Genomic DNA, 21251 nt, shown 5'->3' with positions numbered 1-21251 from the left:
ATAATTAAAGATTCATTTTTAAAATATATTTTTATTTTATGTATATGGGCATATCCACATATAGGTATATGCAACAAGTGCATGACAATGGAAGCCAGGAGAGTGTGTCTGGTGCCCTGGAGTTGCAAAGTGCTCTGCTGTGTAGTTGTCGGGAAATAAGTCTGGGACGTCTGATAGCACTAAGCTTTCTTAACTCTTGAGCTATGTTTTTAACACCACAATTAGAAGTTCTTCATTCATACTGGCTCTGATTTATCTGTCTAATTAGTAGTCAGCTAACATTTTCATTTTGCATGAATGCCCATATTGGCATCTTTTGCTATTGCCCAAGGTTTATATTAATGACCAAAATATTTTGTACATTTCCCTTTTATTACAATCTGACTGTTTAAGAAATATTCACCCAAGATACTATTTCTGATACATCTGTTATTATGTAAAGGGATCAGCTCTAAAATAATTTTCATTCTGATGATACAAGATCTAACATTTATTGTTTCTTGGCTCTTAAAAATAAGAAAGTAGAATATTTCATTTCTTCTATTTCAATACTGATCAAAATGTGCCTTCAAAACAATTGGAAAGAAATAATCACACATTTTATTTATCCTGGAAAGGCAACATATTTTATTTTTAAAGCAAAATGTCTTTTAAATTTTACCTACACTGAACAGTCTAGACATGACCTAGAATTGCAATCACTTCCAATGCTGAAAAGTAATTGGACAGGGTCAAGTTTGGAGCCATGTTTTTAAAATTTATGAGACTCTTGACTCTCGTCTTAAATATTAGCAATGACTCTGTCACAACTTAAATCTCAAGAACCTCTATACAGAATTATTTGACTGTAGGGATAAGTCCCACCCCTTAGGGGGCGTGTTCGCCTCAGGCTAAAGTTTGCCTATAAATTTGGCAAGTGTGCGCCCAGCCCTCGCTTCTGCTTTCCTGGTCTCTGCGGGAACGGTGGTTCTGTAAGTCTATTCCTCCATTAAAGCTGTCTATATTTTGACAATCTGTCTGCATTCGCTTACGACGTTACATTTGACAAGGTTTTATGTTGATAATCACTAGGGAATATGTAGACAAAACTTCTTCATAAAGCTTTATGGAAACTATCCTGCCATTCATTTGAAAGATGGCAATGAAAACAAAAATACGCACTGAAGATCCCATTTGAGCATATTTGTCAAAATATAAAAAGATTAAAGTTTGGGTATTGCTTGATAGCTTTTCTTGCCTATTAATAAATTTCTGTTTGAATGATTATATGTACATAGACCAAAGACTGCATTGTTAATCACCTCATAAATTAGAAAGTTCATTTTATATTAAAGTAGCATCCCATTTTATTCCTTGGGTGTTTATATTTATTTTTAGTGATTTAACTTATTTTCTATTAAGTAATATTATTCATGATCTTGATAATTTGCCTTTTACACAGAGAGAAAGATAAGCCTCATGTTTTCAGTCAGGCAAAACAATTATATATTTTTAGCATTCTTTGGCCTTGATGTAGTAATACAATGTGGTAAATTGGATGAATGGCCCCCAAAGGATCATGTATTTGAATATTTAGTTCCCAGTCTATGGACTGCATAGGAAGGATTAGGATGTTTCTAGAGGAGTTGTGTCACTGGAGGTGCACACTGGGTTTTCAAAATCCCACACTAGGCCTAGTCTCACTTCTCTCTGCCTCCTACCTGTGGATCTGGAGCTAAGCTCTGAGCTACTGGTTAGAGACTAACCTGCCACCATGTTTCTTGCCATGGTGGTCATGGACTAACCCTCTCAAACTGTCACCAAGGCCCCAAATTAGTGTTTTCTTTTATAAGTTGCCTTCATCATGGTGTTTTTTTTTTCACAGAAATAGGAGATTAATAAGATAACATGAAGACATTATCATAATAACCATAATTGTGCATGAGTGTTTCTATGTTCTTTAAGTAAATTCCATACTGCTTAGTTTCTATGTAGACATATTTAAAATTCTAAATGCTAAGTCCATTCTCAGTACATGTGTGTTTGCTGATTCGTAGCAACGAAAGCATGTAAGTTTAGATAGAGTACATGATAATTTGAAATGCTATTTTAGGTTATCATTTTAAATTCAGAATTGTATCAATGAAATCGAGGAATTCGCATGCTTGAATCACAGTGTATCCACAATGAATCTGTGATTGCATATGGAGGTTTCAAATAAAAATTTGAGTACGTGAGGAGGCTCACATAAATACTCGAAATCAACAAATATGCTACATTTATAGATATTTGTCTTTCTTTTTGACATACACTGTCTTAATACTTTTAAATATTCTTGGTTTAAAGAGGAACACCATATTATTTCTTTATTCTTTTTTTTTAGATGGCTTTAGTCAAGACTATAAAAGCTGGCATAGGAGCTGAGCTTCTCTATAAGAAAACTCTTTTCCAGTAACAGCTATCATGAGAATATACAAGAGATCTGAACTCTGGGAATTTAAGTTCAATTTAGCTTTCCATAGTAACAGAAACAGTATTTTTCTGATAAAATCCTCAAATAAATATCTTGGGAAAAGTGACATTCCATGGGAATCTCAAGTGTCTAACAAACTTTACTCAGACAGTTTAAAACAAAGGATACATTAATTTGTGAATGATTTTTTTTGTGATTTCCATTTAGATTTGGCCCGAAAAAAAAGTGGTTTTAAGTGTTAGAATTATTTTTAAACTATCCAGGCCTAGGAAAACGTATGGATTGTCTTTCAGTAATTTGTCCTGGAGATTCTGGCGATTAGCTCATGTCTCATTCCCTACAAAAAGAGATCAGAATTCATGTGTTTTCACTGACTCTTGCCTTCAATAACAGTAACTTGTAAGCTATTTGAAGGGATGGAAAGCATATACTAAACGATCCACTCCCGCTGCTCTAGAGTTTTTTTTTTAAAAGAAGGTCCAGCACTGCCATATCATTCAATGCTCTCAGCTTTTGTTCTGTCTGTTCTTATGAACAATACATAGTGAAGCTCAACCTCTCAGCCTTACTGCCTTCTGCTTATTCGTTTGCTGACAGATTGTGTATGACAAAGTCTAGAAGTTCAAGAGACTTTGCATGTGAATTACTATATACATTCCAAGAAGTGGAACTCCACAGGGATTTTCCAAAAAATGCACACTGACCTCAAGCTGCCCTTAAAAATTACAAAGTGAGATATGTACAGAACATGGCTGGGAGACCTCAAACACAAATATATCACTCTACTCTGAATTTGGTGTATGGTAGAATTCCTCAAATATGTTATTTTCCTATTTCTTCTTATTTTATTCATTTATTCTTCTCTCACAAAATACATTCCAACCAGAATTTCTCCTCCATCCACTCCTCCCAATTCCCTCTACCTTCCCTCTCCCCATAGACCTACTGATTCTGTTTCCCAACAAAATAAGCAGGCCCAGTGATATCAACCCAACTGGGCATAACAAGATTCCTAGTGTCCTTGACCCCTCTCTCTCCTATAATCTTTCCTCCCCAGAAGACAAAGTCTCATAAGACCCCCTCCTTAATTTCAAGTCTTACAATCTTTCTGCTTCCTTTTCTGCAGCATTCTCTGGATAGTTGAGAGGACTGCCTGGTGTAAAAAGATGTTTTGAATTCTAGAATTATAATGGCTTTACAAGCCTATATATTAACTGTATCAAAAACAATTAATTTTGTATAAATGCACATTTTTATGTATAAAATATTTATCAGTAAATATTTCATTAAAAAAATAAAAGCAGGAAGCATCCCTGCAAAGTAAGGATAACTTGAACTAAGGAAAGCAGGAGATTACAAGTCATGTGATGGTAATCACCAGGACTTAGGAGAGGTGGGATCTGAGTTAGGGTTTCTATAGCTGTGACAAAACACCGTGAACACAAAGCAAGTTTAGGAACAAAAGATTTATTTGGATTATGCATCTATATTGGTGATCAACATCAAAGTAAGTCAGAAAAGGAATTCAAACAGGGCAGGAACCCAGAGCACAAGCTGAGAAGGAGGCTTTAGAAGGGTGCTGCTCACCGGCTTTCTTCCCACCACTTGCTCATTCTTCTTTCTCATAGAGCCCAGGACCACCAGGAAAGGCATTGTACCACCTACAATGGGCTTGGCCCTGCCCCATCAATCAGTAATTAAGAAAATGCCTGACAACTGAATCCAATAGAGTCATTTTTCTCCATTTAGCTTCCCTCCTTTCAGGTGACCCTACCTTGACATAAGATTAGCCAGCACAAATGTTTATCATCAGACAACCTATATAGAATAATGAGAAAATATATGGCTTAAAATGATTCACTGTTGCATAAAATAAGAAGATTTTCACACGGAAGCTGCCACTGCGCTTTCATATAAGTAAGAATTTAGAATGAAGGTCATTTAGTAGGTATTAGAAGCGAGAATATTTGTAGATATAAATGATTTTCAAAGGCTAGTAAAGGGAATGAAGGCCACTAAAGGTCAGTCAAAGGAATAATACAATGTAATGTTAATTATTTTAATGTTCATTCATTTATTTAGAAATTCAGCTGAAGTGGCTTGGATGTGCCCAGGTAGAAAAAGTTAACTACAGAAGGAACAGCTGAGCTGAAACATGATCAAGCACAAGATATGGTGAATTAGAGACTTAAAATCTAAGACTAGAATCTCTTTTTGTAGAAGAGCAAGACTGCCACTGTCTTGTTAGAACAGCACAGAAAGAAGTTAGATAACAAATGTATCTGTAAGGTAAGGTAATAACAGTGGCTAGCCTCTGCAATGTGGGATCATAACCAACACTGGTCTGTCTTTCCAGTGTTTTTCTTTTCTTTTCCCCCTTTGTTTAACTCCACCTTCACATTTTATCATGCATCAACCTCCAGGATTTTTTAGATTCATCTTCCTATTGTAGCTGTCACTGTTCTATCAAAGATCAGAAACCCATTCATAAAACATTTATTATATAATCAGTAAATGTCATAAATACCCTGAGTTCTGAACTTGGATCCATTAGCTTGTGGTGGTGAGTCATGGGGAAGAAAACTTTAGTGATAGTGAAAGAAATAAAAATAGAGACAAATAAATGGAGCAATAACCCCTATACATTGGTTCAAAGTATTGATGTTAAAGTTTAACTTGTCTGCTTAAAGTGCTGAGAATAGCTGACCCCTGAGTTCTCAGAACTATTCAGAATGTTTATACCACTGACATTCAGGTTCTTCAAGAGAGACTAGAACAGAGTGCAAGGTGTCGAAACTAGACAAAAGGACTGTGACATACTCTCTTTTGAACGTGTCATTACTAATGCAGTCTTGACCTCACAACAGTTATTATTTACTGCAATGGGCTACACAAAACTGAGCTTATCAACATTCCATCATGAATTAGCAAGGAGCTTCAAATGTTATTTCTTATTCCTGAATTATTAACTACTGATGTATCCTGAAAGAGCAACATTATTTTCAATTTCCTACCCAGTGAGGAGCTAATATTTCCTTTCTTGTGGTTGCGTAGACATTTCTGGATAAATCTAGTGAGTCTCAATGGGAAAAATAAATGAACTAATGAATATGGGAAGGTGATAATTAAGGAGGAGGAAATAAAATGGAGGTCAGAGGTATATTGGATGATATAGTATTGAACTCTTTGCAAATATTCTTATGCCCTTCTTTATTGAAAATAAAATCATTATTGGTGGTGAATTCATATCTGAAAACAGTTACTCTATCTACAGAATGTTACTGGTACATTTTAATATTGCATATTTCTTAGACATTAATTTCAAACATAAATATTTTTAAATTTCTTATACTCTCAAGGCATCTTGAACTTTCCTTTTACAGAAGCATCTTATAAATTTGTCCATCTATGGTCATAATACAGTCTCTAATGTCTCCTTAACTGATAGATGTCAGTAAGCAATAATAATATATTATTCCAATATCAAAAAGAAAATAGAATCTTAAAATTGTTATGTAAAACTACTCAAATTTGGTGAGAGATGTCTCTGTGACCGTGTGTGTTTGTATACAGCTTTGATAAGACAGCCACTTAGTTATCATCTGTAAATCTTTTCAGTAACATCGGAGGTGCTAATTCATATTTACTTAGCACAGAAAAGGTTATAAACGCTATTTAATGATTTCCTTGTCATATGCACATAAACACAAATACACACGATACAACACACACCAAAGCTTCTTCAAAAATAAATTAGTCTCAGCCATCACCATTATTAGAAAGATTCTGCTCCAGTTAGTCTTCCCTCATCTTTCATAGAGTTTCTCATGTTAGTATTTTGGTACAAAATGTCATTTTTTTTGTCATCAAAAATAAATATATTTTGTGTTTTACTTGTTGACAACCAAGACTTATAAATCCAGATGAATGTGGCAAGAAATGTTTTGACATGTACTGCAAGGGATTACACACCTAGAATTTATTTATTTTTCCCTTTAGTTTGATTTTATTTATTTTCTCAACTGAGAGTGCTGGTTCACTCAGCTTCTGTCTCAAGGAATAAGAAGTCACAACAAAGGAGCTACGAGAGATGGACTCTACTGATAATTAACCCCACTTTGTGACCTTTTGAGCTATTGTTTCAGTAGAACACAGGAATCTGAAAAATTAATGTGCAATCTGGATGCATAATTTCACACAAAACAGGCAGAGTACACAAAGAATATCCATAAAACCTAGGATCTTTTCTGAAACTCTTCCTGTAATGTCATAGGCAGTGGTCACCAATAATAAATTGATTCAGCAACTAAAACAGGTGGACTCCATACAAGGTAGTAATCCAGACGAGGTTTCTATTTCTCCATCATATATAGGGTCATGATCACATGAGCTAATAAGAGAAAAGAAAATGTAAAACATAATAGAGGAAAACCGAAAAGGTACCAATAGATCTATTATAATATTAAAAGGGCACATAAAGTCATTCTATTTTCTACTTGGTTCTATTTTACACTTTATTAATTTTTATTTGTACTACATTTTGCTTTGTAATTTACATATTGGATTGGAAGTATATATGCATATAGTTTCTTGTATAGACTATAGGCTATTGAAATATTTATTATCTCAAAGAAGTGGCAATCATGTTAAGATGTTCTCTGTGATTGATAAATTTGGAGTTTTATTTCTTGATGAATGTTCATGATTTCCTTTACAGCATGTGAATGTACCTGACACTTGATAATGTCAGTTTTGCTCATTTATTAAAGTCAGAGTGGGTTGTCAGATCTGGGTTTATATATGGATACCACAAACCACACTCTGTGAAGATGTCAAACTAATTCATTTGGTATAAATTTGAAAGTTTTTCATAACTTGTTTTCCTGGAATCTGCAAATTAAAACAATTCTCCACATTTCTTTGCAATACAAAATTTACATATGACAAAGAATCTACCAAAGATAGGCATGCATGTAATCACTGAAAACAGAAAGATAATTTAGAAAGCCATAGCTGTGCACTTATCACAAAAATAATCTGACATTTCACAACCTCCATTAAGCTTCCTCTGGTATCTATACTCACGCTGGATAAGGCATGATGAGCTATGCTTTGCATTGCTGTAATTTAACTCCATTAAAGTCATTTCCTTTTGTCATATCTTAACCACTAAAAATGATAGTAGTAAAACATATGTATTAGACTGTAGATAATCAACCCAGTGATTTATAAGTATTATGTCCTTAATTGTGGATAAAGCTGTATATAAAGCTGACATTACAATTTTGTTTGTTAGCGTAGGTATACATTCTAGGTTTAGCTAACTCTGAGACTAAAAAATAAGTCTTCCATCATAATCTATAACTTCTAATGATGTAAAATAATATTGAAAGCTTAGACCTATTAATAAATGATTATTTTATATCAATAAATGATCATTAAATGAGCAAATTTGTGTGGATTGTTTTCTTGCTTGTAGTACAAGAGCTGTCTTAAGGGTTAGAGCATGTATTTTTAATTTAATTAGAACTCTATAACACCTCAGCATACATTTAACAGTACCTTTGGAAGAGTAACATTTTACTTCATATAAGTACAATATAATACATTCAAGGCACAATCAACTGTTTGCATAATTTTGTAATATTGTGTTAAAAACTTGTATTCAAAATAATTTATGTTAATTTGATCAAGTATATCTTCACAAAATTGCAGAAATTATAAAAGGTGTTGTCAATTTGCATTGTTAACATCACAGATTTCATTCTTTGACTCATCTTTGAAGAACATTTTATATAAGAAATTTCAGATTCTCTATTTCTAAAGCTAATATAAGCTAAATTTGAGTGTACTTAAAAATTCATTGCTTGCCAGGTGATTATGGCTCATTCCTTTAATTGCAGCACGCAGAAGATAGAGGCAGGCAGATCTTGGTGAGTTTGAGGCCAGCCTGATCTACAGATGGAGTATCAAGACAGGCTCCAAAACTACACATAGAAGCCAGAACATTAACCCTTGAGGAGAGGGTTGCCTATTTATCTATTTCAGATGGCCCTCCCAGTAACAATCATGTAAATTCTTCTCATGGGGACCAAGGTCCAGGCAGCAAGCCCCCACCAACCACAAAGGTGACGTGAATCTTGTTGAGTGCTGGCACTGGAAAGATTGTAAACCAGACTTCTCGGATGATGACACCCTGGACATGGTGGCCTGATCTGATGTTTGACCTCTGCAGTTTGGTGCATGGGAGATGGGTATGGGAGAATGGATTTAGGGGATCAAAGATAGACCTGAATGTGGAGGCTTTCAGGTGTACACCTTACCCCAGGCATCTTACCCTAATGAGCCTGGGTGTTCTCATGTCCTTAGGAGACAAGCCTCCCTGCAGACACCCTTTTATGTATGCTCAGGAAGCAACTGGACTGCCTCCACTATCAGAAATTCTGAGGGGTCTCTTGATTACTATTGTTCTTCCTGGGGATTTGAGCAGACTGGGCTGGACATAATTAGAAAATGCAGAGTCTGCATTACATTATTTACAATAGTCTTTGAATTCCTCAGCAAGGGTAACCTTATAAAATAGGAAAGGCTTAGACTTACTGTTTATGGAAAAGGGAAAAATTTGCAGCACACTTGGGGAAAAATATTGCTTCTGGGATAGTTACAAGAACCCTAGATGAGTTAAGAAAAGATATTGATTCATTTAAGTCAAGGACCCCCTATGAGACCTAGTTTAATTGGTCCCCATGGCTTACTACACTCATCTCTTCCCTACTTGGACTGGTGGCTATTTGTTTATTGATCTTTTTGCCCCATGTGGTTTCCAAAGACTGAAAGAAGCGTTCCAAAAACAGATACAACAGGTACAACTCATGGTCCTTCAAGTACATTATGATAGGCTCAATACAACTCACCCCATGGATGAACTCTTAATTTGAGGTGTCTAGGCCAAAATTCTGGATAAGGGTGACCTTGACCCATACTCTCTTTTTGGTAGCTATTCTGGTCTGGTGACTGGGGTAGAGGGTGGGATAAAAAACAAAAGGGGAGATGTTGGGCCAAAATTATCTCAGGGCCTTTACCTCAAGACCTATAGGACAGAGAAAAGCCTGGCTTGAGTTTGAATGAGGATGAGATAGCAAAATTTAGGTAGCTGCCCCTCCAGCCAAAGAGAGGGTTTAGCTGTCTCTCATTGGCTGGAGGTACCCCCACATCACAGGACATTGCTTAACTTTTATAAGCAGATGCTCACAGTATAAACTGAGTTCCTGGACTGACTCAATTCGCTATCATGTCCGATTGTCCTGCATGGTGGGGCTGGATTGTCCTGTATCATGGGGGCTACAGAATGGAAAGAGTGCACTCACCTTTCTCTGGGGAATAAGGGAGCTCAAGGAAGCCTAGCAACTCGCACCCAACATGTACTGTATATATGCTAAATTGTAGTTAATGATATTCACATTTAAATTAAGAAGAAATTTAACACCTAACCTTGTTATTTGATTCAAAATATTTTAATTTTCCTTATTATTAACGTGTTTATGAATGTGATGTATGATCTTAGAAATCAAACCCATGTCATCAGGTGTGGAACATGAAGGTCATTATCGTCACAAATAAGCTCTAGGGGTACTAAAAACATTGAACATCCCTCATATTAAAAAAGTCCTAAGTTTGTGACTCTGTGGATGTTTTTCTCTGAACCCTACTAGCAGCCCAGAAGCTGATTCTTTTGGGTTATATTAGAAACTATATGCAAGACTCTGAGTCCCTCTTCCACTTAGTATAAGATATTTAGATTAGTGTGGCAGAAAGATGACTCCAAAGATCATGCTCCTGGTACTAAGAACCTGTGGGTGTTATTGTATACTGTCATTTTTTTTTTGCAGATCTTCTCATCACATACCTTAAGAAGAGATAATTCTGTATTACACAAATATTACATTAATGTCTATACAGAGTTGTCTACAGGGAACAGCCAGAGGAATGTTAGGTTAGACACATAGAAGCTAGAAGTTGGAGAGATATAGTGTTGTCAGACAATAGTCTGTACCCTCTCAATTGTATTTTAATAAAATGCTGATTGGCCAGAGTACAAGAGAATTTTGGGAGGAGAAAAGTTCAGTCTGTAGTCAACATCCACACATATAAAGTGGTATAATCACTTGCAAATTGATCAAACAGAAAGTGGATTGGGGAATTGGCAAGTGGCCTTGAGAAAGAAGAAATATTAGTTCAATTCTGTTCTTGCAGAGCAAGCTGTATATGTGGGAAATGAGTTGCATAATTTGTTAAAGTATTAAATTTAAATAAAACCCACCATTTAGGAGTAAAGGAGTTTAGATAAAGCAACTACAGGAATGTAATATTCAAGGGAAATTATGAAATATGGCATGGTGCTGTTCAGGGACAAGAAGCAGAAGGTAGTCATTCCAGGCAAGGAAAAAATAATAAATTCTTATGGCCCAGAAAATATATGATATGATCAAGAAGAAGATTCTATATTCACATCACAGGTATTCTTATTTATATTTAAAAAGCAACCAGAAAAAAAATGTAAGCTGCATTTGAAAGTAGGCTCCGTAAACTGGTTTTTACACCAATATTTTTTTTTTTTGCTTTTATTCTTCAGGCAGTTTATCAGTTTTGATTCAAAAATCCTTAGGGGAAGATTTGCTTCTATAAAACAGCAATGCTTCTGAAAGCGGTAAAGGATTGGTGGGTTATGAAAGCGGGATTTCACCATGCTCACTTAAGTGTTTGAAGAATATTTTGTTTACGATGGAGTGTCTGTGATATTGCTTGTCACTTCCCATTACCTTTTGATCAACATGATAACAGGAATAGCACCTCCAAAAGCAATTGACTCTGACATTGTGAATGTACTTAATGGCTTTCAGTTATGGCTATGAGTTCCAAGTGCTAGCCATTTGACTTCCACTATAATCAATTATTATAACTTCATGAGACAGTTAAATTGAGTGACCTCTAGGGCTACATGCTTGAAATAACATTTGAGAAAATTTATATAATTTGTAGGCCTAGCTGTAAATCCCAACTTCACTCCATAGAAGTATCACTTAAATGAACTTGGCAAATAACCTCTTTCAGGACATGACTGATTCTTTTTCAAAGCATAATGTGAGTGTATACTCTAGAGGCTCAAGTTGTTCTAAGATGAAGTTAAAATAGACTATCATTATTTTTTCTCCGTATTGCATTCACAACATTTTAAATATTATTTGTACTAACTCCACTATCAGCATCCATGTATATATAGATGATAACAAAATAAAATATTGATAAATTAAAGGAGTATAATTTTAGCTACCATTCTAGTTATGAGATGTACAATATTTAGCCTACACAGTATTGCAAATTCTAATCTTAGCATTAGCTGATTAAGTGCTCGCTCTTTTAATTATATGATACATCTAAAGTATATAGTATGTTTTGGGGCAAATGCACATTGCATACATGCAGTAAAACAGTTGCTACTGAGTACTCGATTAGTGCATATTGTGATCTGCTTTGTGTTTCTATGACTAGCAAGAACTTAATGGATACAATTTGCAATAATTTAAGTACATTTTTCCAGTATAACATAATTGTCTTAATAAAACCATGCCTATAGCTGGCTGCCAAGGAAAGTAGCATCCACTGCCTTCCATGTGTGTAAATGAAACTTTGTTTTTTGACCATCATTCATATATTTTTATAAGTTACAACTTTTCATGTGAAAAGCAACATCAATTCATAAGCAGTAAATATAAGCAGTTAGTTAGATTTAAACAGTTTAGTGTTAATATTCCATAATACTGAACCATATATTATTTTAACAAATTAAATTTTCCAGCCCTAATTTTAGCTTGGATGTTATATTTCACAATTAGTCTTCTGCCTTCTTTGTAAAATGCATTGTTCCTTCTGAATTTTCATTTTTTAAATTGTAAGCATAATTTTGATTGATTCTTTGGGAATTTCACATTTGCCTCTGCCTCCTGAGTGCTGGAATTAAAGTTGTGTACCAGCACTGCCTGGTCTCTAAGGCTGAATAGTGGCTTAGGTCTGCACTCTGAGCTTCAGGCAGGCTTTCTTTGCTACATCACAAACAAAACATCATCAGAGAGTTGAATTTAAAGTTTCATTCTTTAGAAACTTTATTCCTATATTTTATTCACAAATGTTTGTATTCAGAATATTAACAGTCTCTCAGATTTGAGATAAAAATATTACAACCTATACAAGGTGACTATGGATGCATTTGTATTTCTGACACTATGTGTTCTCACCTTCTATTTGGATAAGCACTAAAGTAAAATAGTTGCTTACTAAAAATTAAAATATTGATTTTGTGTCTTGTTGATTTTACTACTATTTTAATATTTTTGATATGCTAACTGGCCATAAATAAGATGCTTTTGATTTCAAGTGACATTATACATCCCAAGTAAAGCTTGAATGCACTACATTATGTGGCTGGAAACAGTTAGGTAGAACATAGGTCAAGCACAAACATGATAAAGGATTTTCCGGGTCTTAGTTCTGCTTTGTTGTGCAGAAGGTCAGATAGAAAAGAGTGTTTATATTCTTATGTACATAATTCCCTAACATCAAGACTGAGGGAAACTTCACATTGAAGCGCTGTTTGTCCATCTGATAACCCATGCCATGTTTCTCTGGGATAAGTCCAATTCTCATTTCACAATCCTGTGATTTTGGCAAGACATCCACTTATATTCTCTGTTGGTTTTGACCAAGTTTCTCATGCAGTTGTCAGGCCATAATGATTTATTTTAATAATAAAGTGATAGGTCATTGCTGCTAAGAGGTGTTTCCCTTAAATTATTTATTTTAAGCTAGAAATACAGGAACTGGACACTTAAACTTTTGTTTTGTTTTTATAAACATAAATTTGTATAAACATATATATATATATATACTACAATATATTGATTTGTCTTTAAACAGCTTATCAGTAGTAGTTTCCATAATGATTTTGTTTGCTTTGGTAAATCAATGAGCAATAGTTAGTTAATTCAATTAATACAAGTCAGCAAACATATATTAAGGTTTGAAGAAATTGACTATAGTAAAAGGAAGGAATGTCATACAGATAGAGAATGGATCTTCATTCTCAAGTTTCTCCTGTCTTAGAATAAATATTTAAATTTATTGCCTTTAGTAGTCTGATTTCAAATAAAATATAATTTAAACCTATATCCATCAGTTCAAAAGCAATGTAACATTATAGCAAGAAGTAAAAATCAGTATTATTTAAAAATAATGTAATGTTTATTGAAGTATATAAGCAGAAACAAAATTATGTTAAGAGATTGGCCTAATGGTTCCTAGAAATTATGCTATATCTCAGATTTGAGATCTTGAAATCCCAGTGTGGTTTCATTTTCTGTCTTTGTGGTGTTCCTATGTCTTTTATTGTTTTCTCCCTGCCTTGGTATTCCTTCTTTTGTAATTATTGTCTGTAGCCCAACAGAGCCAAGAACTAAGTGAAAAGAATGCCCAGCAGCAAATAGATGCCTGCAAGTTGTAGGAAGTGGAGGTTCCTATGTCTACACCTTGAGTCCCAAGCTCATCCAGAGTGCCTGTCATAGAACAAGTGAGTTCTTGTGACCTCCAGTAGAAGAATTAGTAAAATAAATAGGCGGGAATTTTTTTATTCTTATTCTGCGGTATAGTTGATGCTTTAGTTCCTGTTCTATGTCTGTGAGGAGACACCATTCCAAAGGCAACATATAAAATGAAGCATTTAATTGCTTTTTAATGGTTTTATAGATCTTGTCCATGAACATCATGGTGAGAATCGCACAGGCATCGTGCCTGAGCAGCAGTAGAGAGTGTTACATCCTGACCCACAGACAGCAAGCAGAAAGACTAAGACTTAGACTGGAATGGACCTCGAAACCTCATAGCTCATCCCCAGCACATACCTCTTCCAATAAGATCAAATCAATTCCAGCAAGGCCACATTTTTATAATAATTCTTCCCAAGAGTTCCACAAACTGGGGACTAAACAGTCAAATGTATAAGCCTATGAGAGATGTTTTCATTCAAACCACCACACTGAAAACCATAGGAGAGAATTGGGGAAACAATTCATAAAGCATCTCATCAAGTACAGGTGATGTTATTTTACACTCCTTACACAGAATACAGCCCCTTCTTCATCATCGTACATAGAAAGATGCACAGGGTGACACACGGGCAACAACTCCATACTGTACACTTTGCAAATATCCCCTAAGTTATGGATATTTTAATATGATAAGGAAGGATAACTTAATATGATAGTGAATTTTAATATGATAACTTAGAAAGCCTTAAAAATGTAAGCCTCAGACATTAGGACTGTTGATTGTTGCTGCTCCTTGAAACTCTGTGACTGGTCTCACATCTATGAAGGACAGTGAGTGTATTATATACCAGTTCACTCTGAATAGTGAATCTTGTATCACAGAAAATGGCACGAATCCCTGCAGAGTATAAACATCATATAAAGAATGCATTCTGCCTTTTATTGACTAAGGTGGTGGTTTGAATGAGAAATTTGCACTTTTACTCCCATTTGATGAACTATTTTGGAAAGGTGTGGCTTGTGAGAAAATGCATGGTCTTATTGGATGGAATATGCACTGGTGTTTCTCCTTTTCTCTGATGCCTGATGAACAGGATGTAATCCTCTCTGCCATTGCTATAGCACCGTCACTCCCCGGTTCTTGTCGTGTCGGTCATTGACTAACACCCATGGTAGTTTCACTGTGAGAAAATCTTCAGTTAAAAGCTCCCTGTTATAAGAGTTGCCATGGTTGTCATATCTCTTCAGAGCAATAGAAAAGTATAACTAAGTCAGCTAGGCAATACCATTGAGGACAGCAGTTCCTGAGTGGTGGAATTTTTGAAAGTATACATGTATTCCCTGTGAGAAACACTCAGTCACAGACCCTTTGCTGAAAAATGAATTTATTTGTCATAAGCAATCTTAAGACACATCATATGTCAGTATATCACATGCTCTTTAAATAAATGGACAATTGCTGCCTGAAATCTTACTGTAAGACAAAAAAAATTCATAACTGAGATATGTATCAATTCCCATAGGACACAGTCTGATACAGTCAAATAACTCTATTGTCTTTTTAAGGTAAGCTTTCAATGACAGGCTTATGATGAGCCTCTGTGGATCATGAAGTAGATATTCAGCAGGGTTAGTGTATGAATGAATGTTTGTGATTGAGAACCTATAACAATTTATCGTATAAGTAGCCTCTATTTCTATGACTACAGTTCTCATTATCTCATTAACATGGTGACTGTGTTAGGTAACTCTCCATTATTATAACGGTGTCCCAGACATAATCAACTCTTTTAAAAAAATAAAATGACTATACTCACATTTTAGGCAGTCAAATTTATAATCCTAGGGCCCATTGCTGTTAAGCCTTTGGTGAAGTTGTCAGAGGGGACCGCAGAGAGTTTTCAGTGAGGCAAGCAGCTCTCCAAATGAGCAATGGTCTAACAAGAAATAAGAAGGAGCTGATGTTTCATTTATCCTCCTAGGGTGACCCAAAGACGTTCCATTAGGGCCACCCCCTAAATCTAGACAAACTCCCAATACATCTCTTGAGATGCAAGTTAAACCCTTAGGCCTTTCTAGAGACAGTCAAGATCTAAACCATAAAATTTTTTCAAAATTATATTTAATAAAATCTTTAGCTTTGAAGTAAAAATTTAAAATTTTTATCTTTTGACAAGTCACACACAGTCTAGAGGAAGTAATGATAACTAATGGTTAGAAGTTATTCATTTCAGAAATGTATAAAGCAAGCATGAGTTTGTGTATAACTATAGACCTAGAATCTTTTTGCCTTTAATTAAAGTTATTATCTTTCACATATAGGAAAAATGCAAGAACATATATTTTAGAAATGAAAAATATATTCAATGAGACAACCCGGAGAAAGCTACAACAAAAAGAAAACTAATGTTTTATGAAATTTGTACACAAGATCTTTCGACGGAGGTGTCTGTCTGGTTCCACCTGTAATGAACAAGTTGAATGATTTATAAGGCTTGAACCTATGTCTTCTTTCTCTGTCTGTCCTCTGAGAAGAATCCAAAGAGCTGCTAAAAAGTTTTGTAGCACTTTTTTTTAAAAAAAAAGAAAGCTCTCTGAATCTATATAATAGAACAAGGATTTATTTACAAATGGTATGTTGGAAAGAATATTTAACATCCAGTGGGAAGTGCTTTGGTTTTTCGAAGCCTAAGTTTTATGTGTATGTGTTTCAGTGATTCGAGAAATGGTGTATGCGACACGACAGACGTGGGGAATAGATTTTGTCTACGCTTTTGCTTAAATCAAATGCTCTGGATACTGTGACGAATGAACCTTTTACAAAGGAGTGAGCACTAGTTATTGAATATTGGATTCATGAGGAGATGTGTTTTTAGTTTCTGAAACAATTCAGAAGCAATATACACACATCCAAAATTTTTAGCTTCCTTTGTGTGTGACTAAACTATTACTTTAGATGTCAGTAAATAAGCCAACCTACCAGGTGTGTACTGTCTGGAAATGAAACATAATTGGATCAGAACCTCACTTGGAGTACAAACAAGACTATCTATGACTCATCACCATGAAGCTTTCTGAATCTTTTACCATACTTACAGCTCATAGTCACAAAGTATTTACCTCACTAAAGTTATTAGGAATATGATATGATCCAAAGGTGATCCAACCTGCCACCGCCTATCTCAGTGATAATTTTCCACCTCCTTGTGATATCCATATGCTTAAAAACAGAACAGATCTCAGGGTTAGACAATTAACACTTGTATTCCATAGTGACAAGACTCCTAAATAGACAGTCCTGTATGTACAATTAAGAATCATACAAGGATATGTGTTCAACTATGTTCATAGCAGAATTATTAGTAATAGCCAGAACCTGGAAACAACCTAGATGCCTTTCAATTGAAGAATGGATACAGAAAATGTGGTGCATTTACACAATGTAGTATTACATAGCGGTAGAAAATAATGGCATCTTAAAATTTGCGTGCAAGTGGATGAAATCAGCAAATGAATTTTCAGAGCACTTAAAAATAAAACTATTTTAATTATATATTTCAACATTTTAATAAAAATTGATTTTACTCTCTGTTATATAATGGGCAAGTGTTTTATTATTAATGCTTGCTAATAAAAATATACAATTTTATAAATGAGGTAGTATCAGTTTGTACACTGATACACGGAAACTTACCAGGACATTCAAGATCATGGTAATTTTCATTCAAATAGCAGGTGTGTTTCCTTATATAGCACAATGTAACAACATGTAGGCTCATATAACAGATACTAATCCTCCACAAATTCTCTCACTAGAAAGAAACCTAAATAACCTTTCCCCTTCTTTTATTGGGAATGATCATTTTTTAATTACATTAGGATGAGAATGTTCATTAAACTCTTCACCAAGATTAATTATAATAGCAGATATTCCAAAATATAGCTGGGGTTTTCAAGTAAGTGCAAATGCTTTTCATGGCTCTGTCTTCGCTGTTTGAGCAGAAGGACAGAAATGTCAGAGATGAAGGGACTGTAACGAAAAAAATGACAAATTCTTTTCCTATCTAAATTATGAAATAACACACGATTAAGGCAACTTTTCTGTCCTCGGGTCAGCTTTCAAAATGCAGAAGTTAAATGTCAAAGCTGAGTGCTCAGGTTCAGACAATTTCTGCTAGATCAAGTGAGGCCTCCTCCTGCTTCCTCCTTTAAACAGGTGGCTCTCCATGCTTCTTCCCATAGGTCTAAAAGGGGGGAAATACTCGTGGTGTTATAGGGATGCAATATTAACAAGTGAAAAATTAAATATTAACACAAACCTTGCAATTGACAACCATAGATCAGAACATGAATAATAAACTTTGGAAGAGGAGGAGGAGGAGAATCAAGGGTTCACAATTCTCACAAAATCCTTGAAACCAGAGGGGCTATGAATGTGCTTCAAGTCTCAGGTAGCACCCTGGGACTGAACATAGCAATCTTGTCAAGGAAATGCATGGCAACACACAGCCCCGTAGAAAAGATCGTCCCTATCTCCAGGTCATTTGAAGGTTTGATGTTACATGTTATAACAAATAAGTTCTTCAGTTTTACAATGCAAACATGGAATTTAAGATCTGTGTTACAAAAGGAAAATGGCATAAGAATTTAAAATGCATGGAATTGATTTTACAGTTTCTAAGGAGGATGCTGTAGAAGATATATATGCAAGGGGTACATACAAAAGAAGAGAAACCTTATTATTTTATGGAGAAGAATTCATGAAAAATACAGTTTATTTCTCATAAGAGACACGGAAAAAAGTATACACAAAGTATACATTCCCTAATCCAACTACACAGAAAGCTGCATGTTCTAAGTCTCTTAACAGAGTCTGGCATTTTTCCCAGATGAATTGTGTCCCTGTCTCCATCTCTTCCATGTGTACCAAATATGAAATATAAAACATGTTATGTCTCTGTATTGAATGCATTGATCTTAAATGATCAGAACATCTTCATTTAGCAATTGGCCCTGTAGTCTTCCATTTGAGAAGTCAGACAAAGTTAACCACTTGGGCTTCAACTGATTCTATGGAGAAATCATGGGTAAAGAAATATCTTTCCGCCGGGCGGTGGTGGCGCACGCCTTTAATCCCAGCACTCGGGAGGCAGAGGCAGGCGGATCTCTGTGAGTTCGAGACCAGCCTGGTCTACAAGAGCTAGTTCCAGGACAGGCTCCAAAACCACGGAGAAACCCTGTCTCGAAAAACCAAAAAAAAAAAAAATTTTTCCTCCCAAACTTTACTAAGAGCAAAAATCAAATTGAAGGCGAGTCCACTGTCAGGATATTAAAGTGTGTGTCTGTGATTCAGTGACTGACGGCCTATCTAGCATGTGAAAGATGAAGAGTTACATTCCTAGCACTGTGAGGGGTAACCTAGTCCCATTCGGGTTCTTGAGAGAAGTATTCTACTAACGCCTTCATCAGAGTTTTAAAAACAGGGCAGGTTGTAATGAAGAAGCTGAATACTGTGTTTTGCTTTACTGTCTAGGTACAAAGAGTTGATGTATTCTTTTCCTATTTAATTTATTTTTAATTTTCAAATATGTTTTTACATAGTTACATAATGTTTCTTCACCTTCTCCTCACTTAAACTTCCCAAGTTAATTCCTTTTGAATTCCTCCCATGTTCTTCGCCATCCAAACTTATGGACTCTTTTTCTTTGATTAACGTTGTTAAGCACACATTTACATAGACATTCATATGTATACCTTTATGTACAAAATCTATAAATACAACCTAAAGTTAATTTTTGCTGTTTGTATGCTTCTAGTTTCAAGGCTGACAACTCTTTTTTGGACACTCAATACTGGGGCTCACCCCTGGGAGTGGTTAATCTATATCACAGGTCGTGCACTGTCTCAAGGAGTGAGCATACAGACATGGAAGGAGGAAAACCTAAGAGGAACCTGTCCTTAGACAGTGAGCTAAAGGTAGCTAAATGACTGCTGGGAGAGAGAATTGATCTCTCCCGGGGATGAGCTTCTTATTTAATTTTTAATAGATATAAGTATACCCAAAACAAAACAAGAGCAAACAAATGAACAAGATTCTCAGTTGTTTCTCATGATTCCAATGGCTAAGGGAAAGTTTCAGATGGTTGGGCCTGCTTTGACGGAAACTGACTCTGCGTAGTTGGTCAAACCTGTACTTGTTTGCTGGTTTCCACTGAGGGGAATAGGCGAGTGGGGATAAATAGGACAGGGAGTAAACAGAATCTGTTGATTTCTGGAAGCACTTAGATCCAGAGAATGAATAACCAGATACACTTGGTTACTTGCTCTTTTGGGCTGCTTCTAAAGGAAAAGTCATCACAAATCTAAACTGGGATTAGACAATTCCCAGACAGCATTGTGATTTTGGAAGAAATTTTAGGCCAGATTGAGCACTTCAATAATGCCCTGAACCTCATTTTCTCCTCTAGTGATGCCACCCACTCCAGGGCCCCATTGCCTGTCAAACTCAAATACTCAAAAATTTACCTCTAACTCCAAAAGAGTGTACCTCATTAACCACATTACCACATTTAAACATGAAAACAAATGGAATAAAGGTTATAGTGGCAATTTTTAAACCATACCAAAAAAATCATACTGTTTAAGAGAATGAAGCTTTTCCAAAATAACCCAGAATTTGGACACCAGATACGGGAAAATGAAAATTTGTCAGAACTTTCAAAATCAGCCAGACGTTCTTTATAAAGAAACAATTATTCTATTTTTAAAATCAGTAGAGTTTAGGGCTAGAAGCAACAGCTGCAGGAACTATGAAAAGGACAGATTGTACCATTATAATCATTGAGCAAAGGGCTACAGACTCAGTATCAGTCTTACGGGGCATTCATATGGATTGGAACTCAACCTGTCAGAAATGTCATCTTCAAATGGGATGTGTGCATTATCCTAAACTTCTGTGATAATAGGTCAAAACCTCTTGCGATAGAAGGAGGAAAGTCAGACTGGACTTGGAAAAGGAAAGGGTAAGTGAGAAAGAGTGGTCTGTGTCCCATTTTAGCTGCTCTTCAAGGAAATGCTGTATTTGTGTTTGTTTTAAATATTCATCCTAAGAAGAAATGCACAATCTCCCATCTGTCATCAGGAATAGATAAAACCAGGCAATGAAATAAATGAACTTTGTTTCAAAATTTAAAACTAATGCA

At 35.3% G+C, this 21251-nt stretch overlaps 1 long non-coding RNA gene across 1 annotated transcript in view; it reads right to left on the bottom strand.

Moving 5' to 3' along the window:
- Positions 1–3952: 3952 nt before the first annotated feature.
- LOC126514326 (uncharacterized) overlaps positions 3953–21251 on the bottom strand; it is a 78108-nt gene continuing 60809 nt past the window's right edge. The window contains exons 2-3 of the long non-coding RNA XR_007595552.1: positions 15867–15986; positions 3953–6842 (exon numbers count right to left, since the gene is read on the bottom strand). This is a non-coding gene — a long non-coding RNA (uncharacterized lncRNA). The remainder of the gene's footprint in view (positions 6843–15866; positions 15987–21251) is intronic.

This window comes from Alexandromys fortis, unplaced genomic scaffold, assembly GCF_014885135.2.
Source record: "Alexandromys fortis isolate MF-2015 unplaced genomic scaffold, M_Fortis_MF-2015_v1.1 scaffold_17, whole genome shotgun sequence".
Lineage (NCBI taxonomy): Eukaryota > Metazoa > Chordata > Mammalia > Rodentia > Cricetidae > Alexandromys > Alexandromys fortis.
Note: the sequence above shows the minus strand (reverse complement) of the source record. Positions and strands in the feature narration are given on the sequence as shown.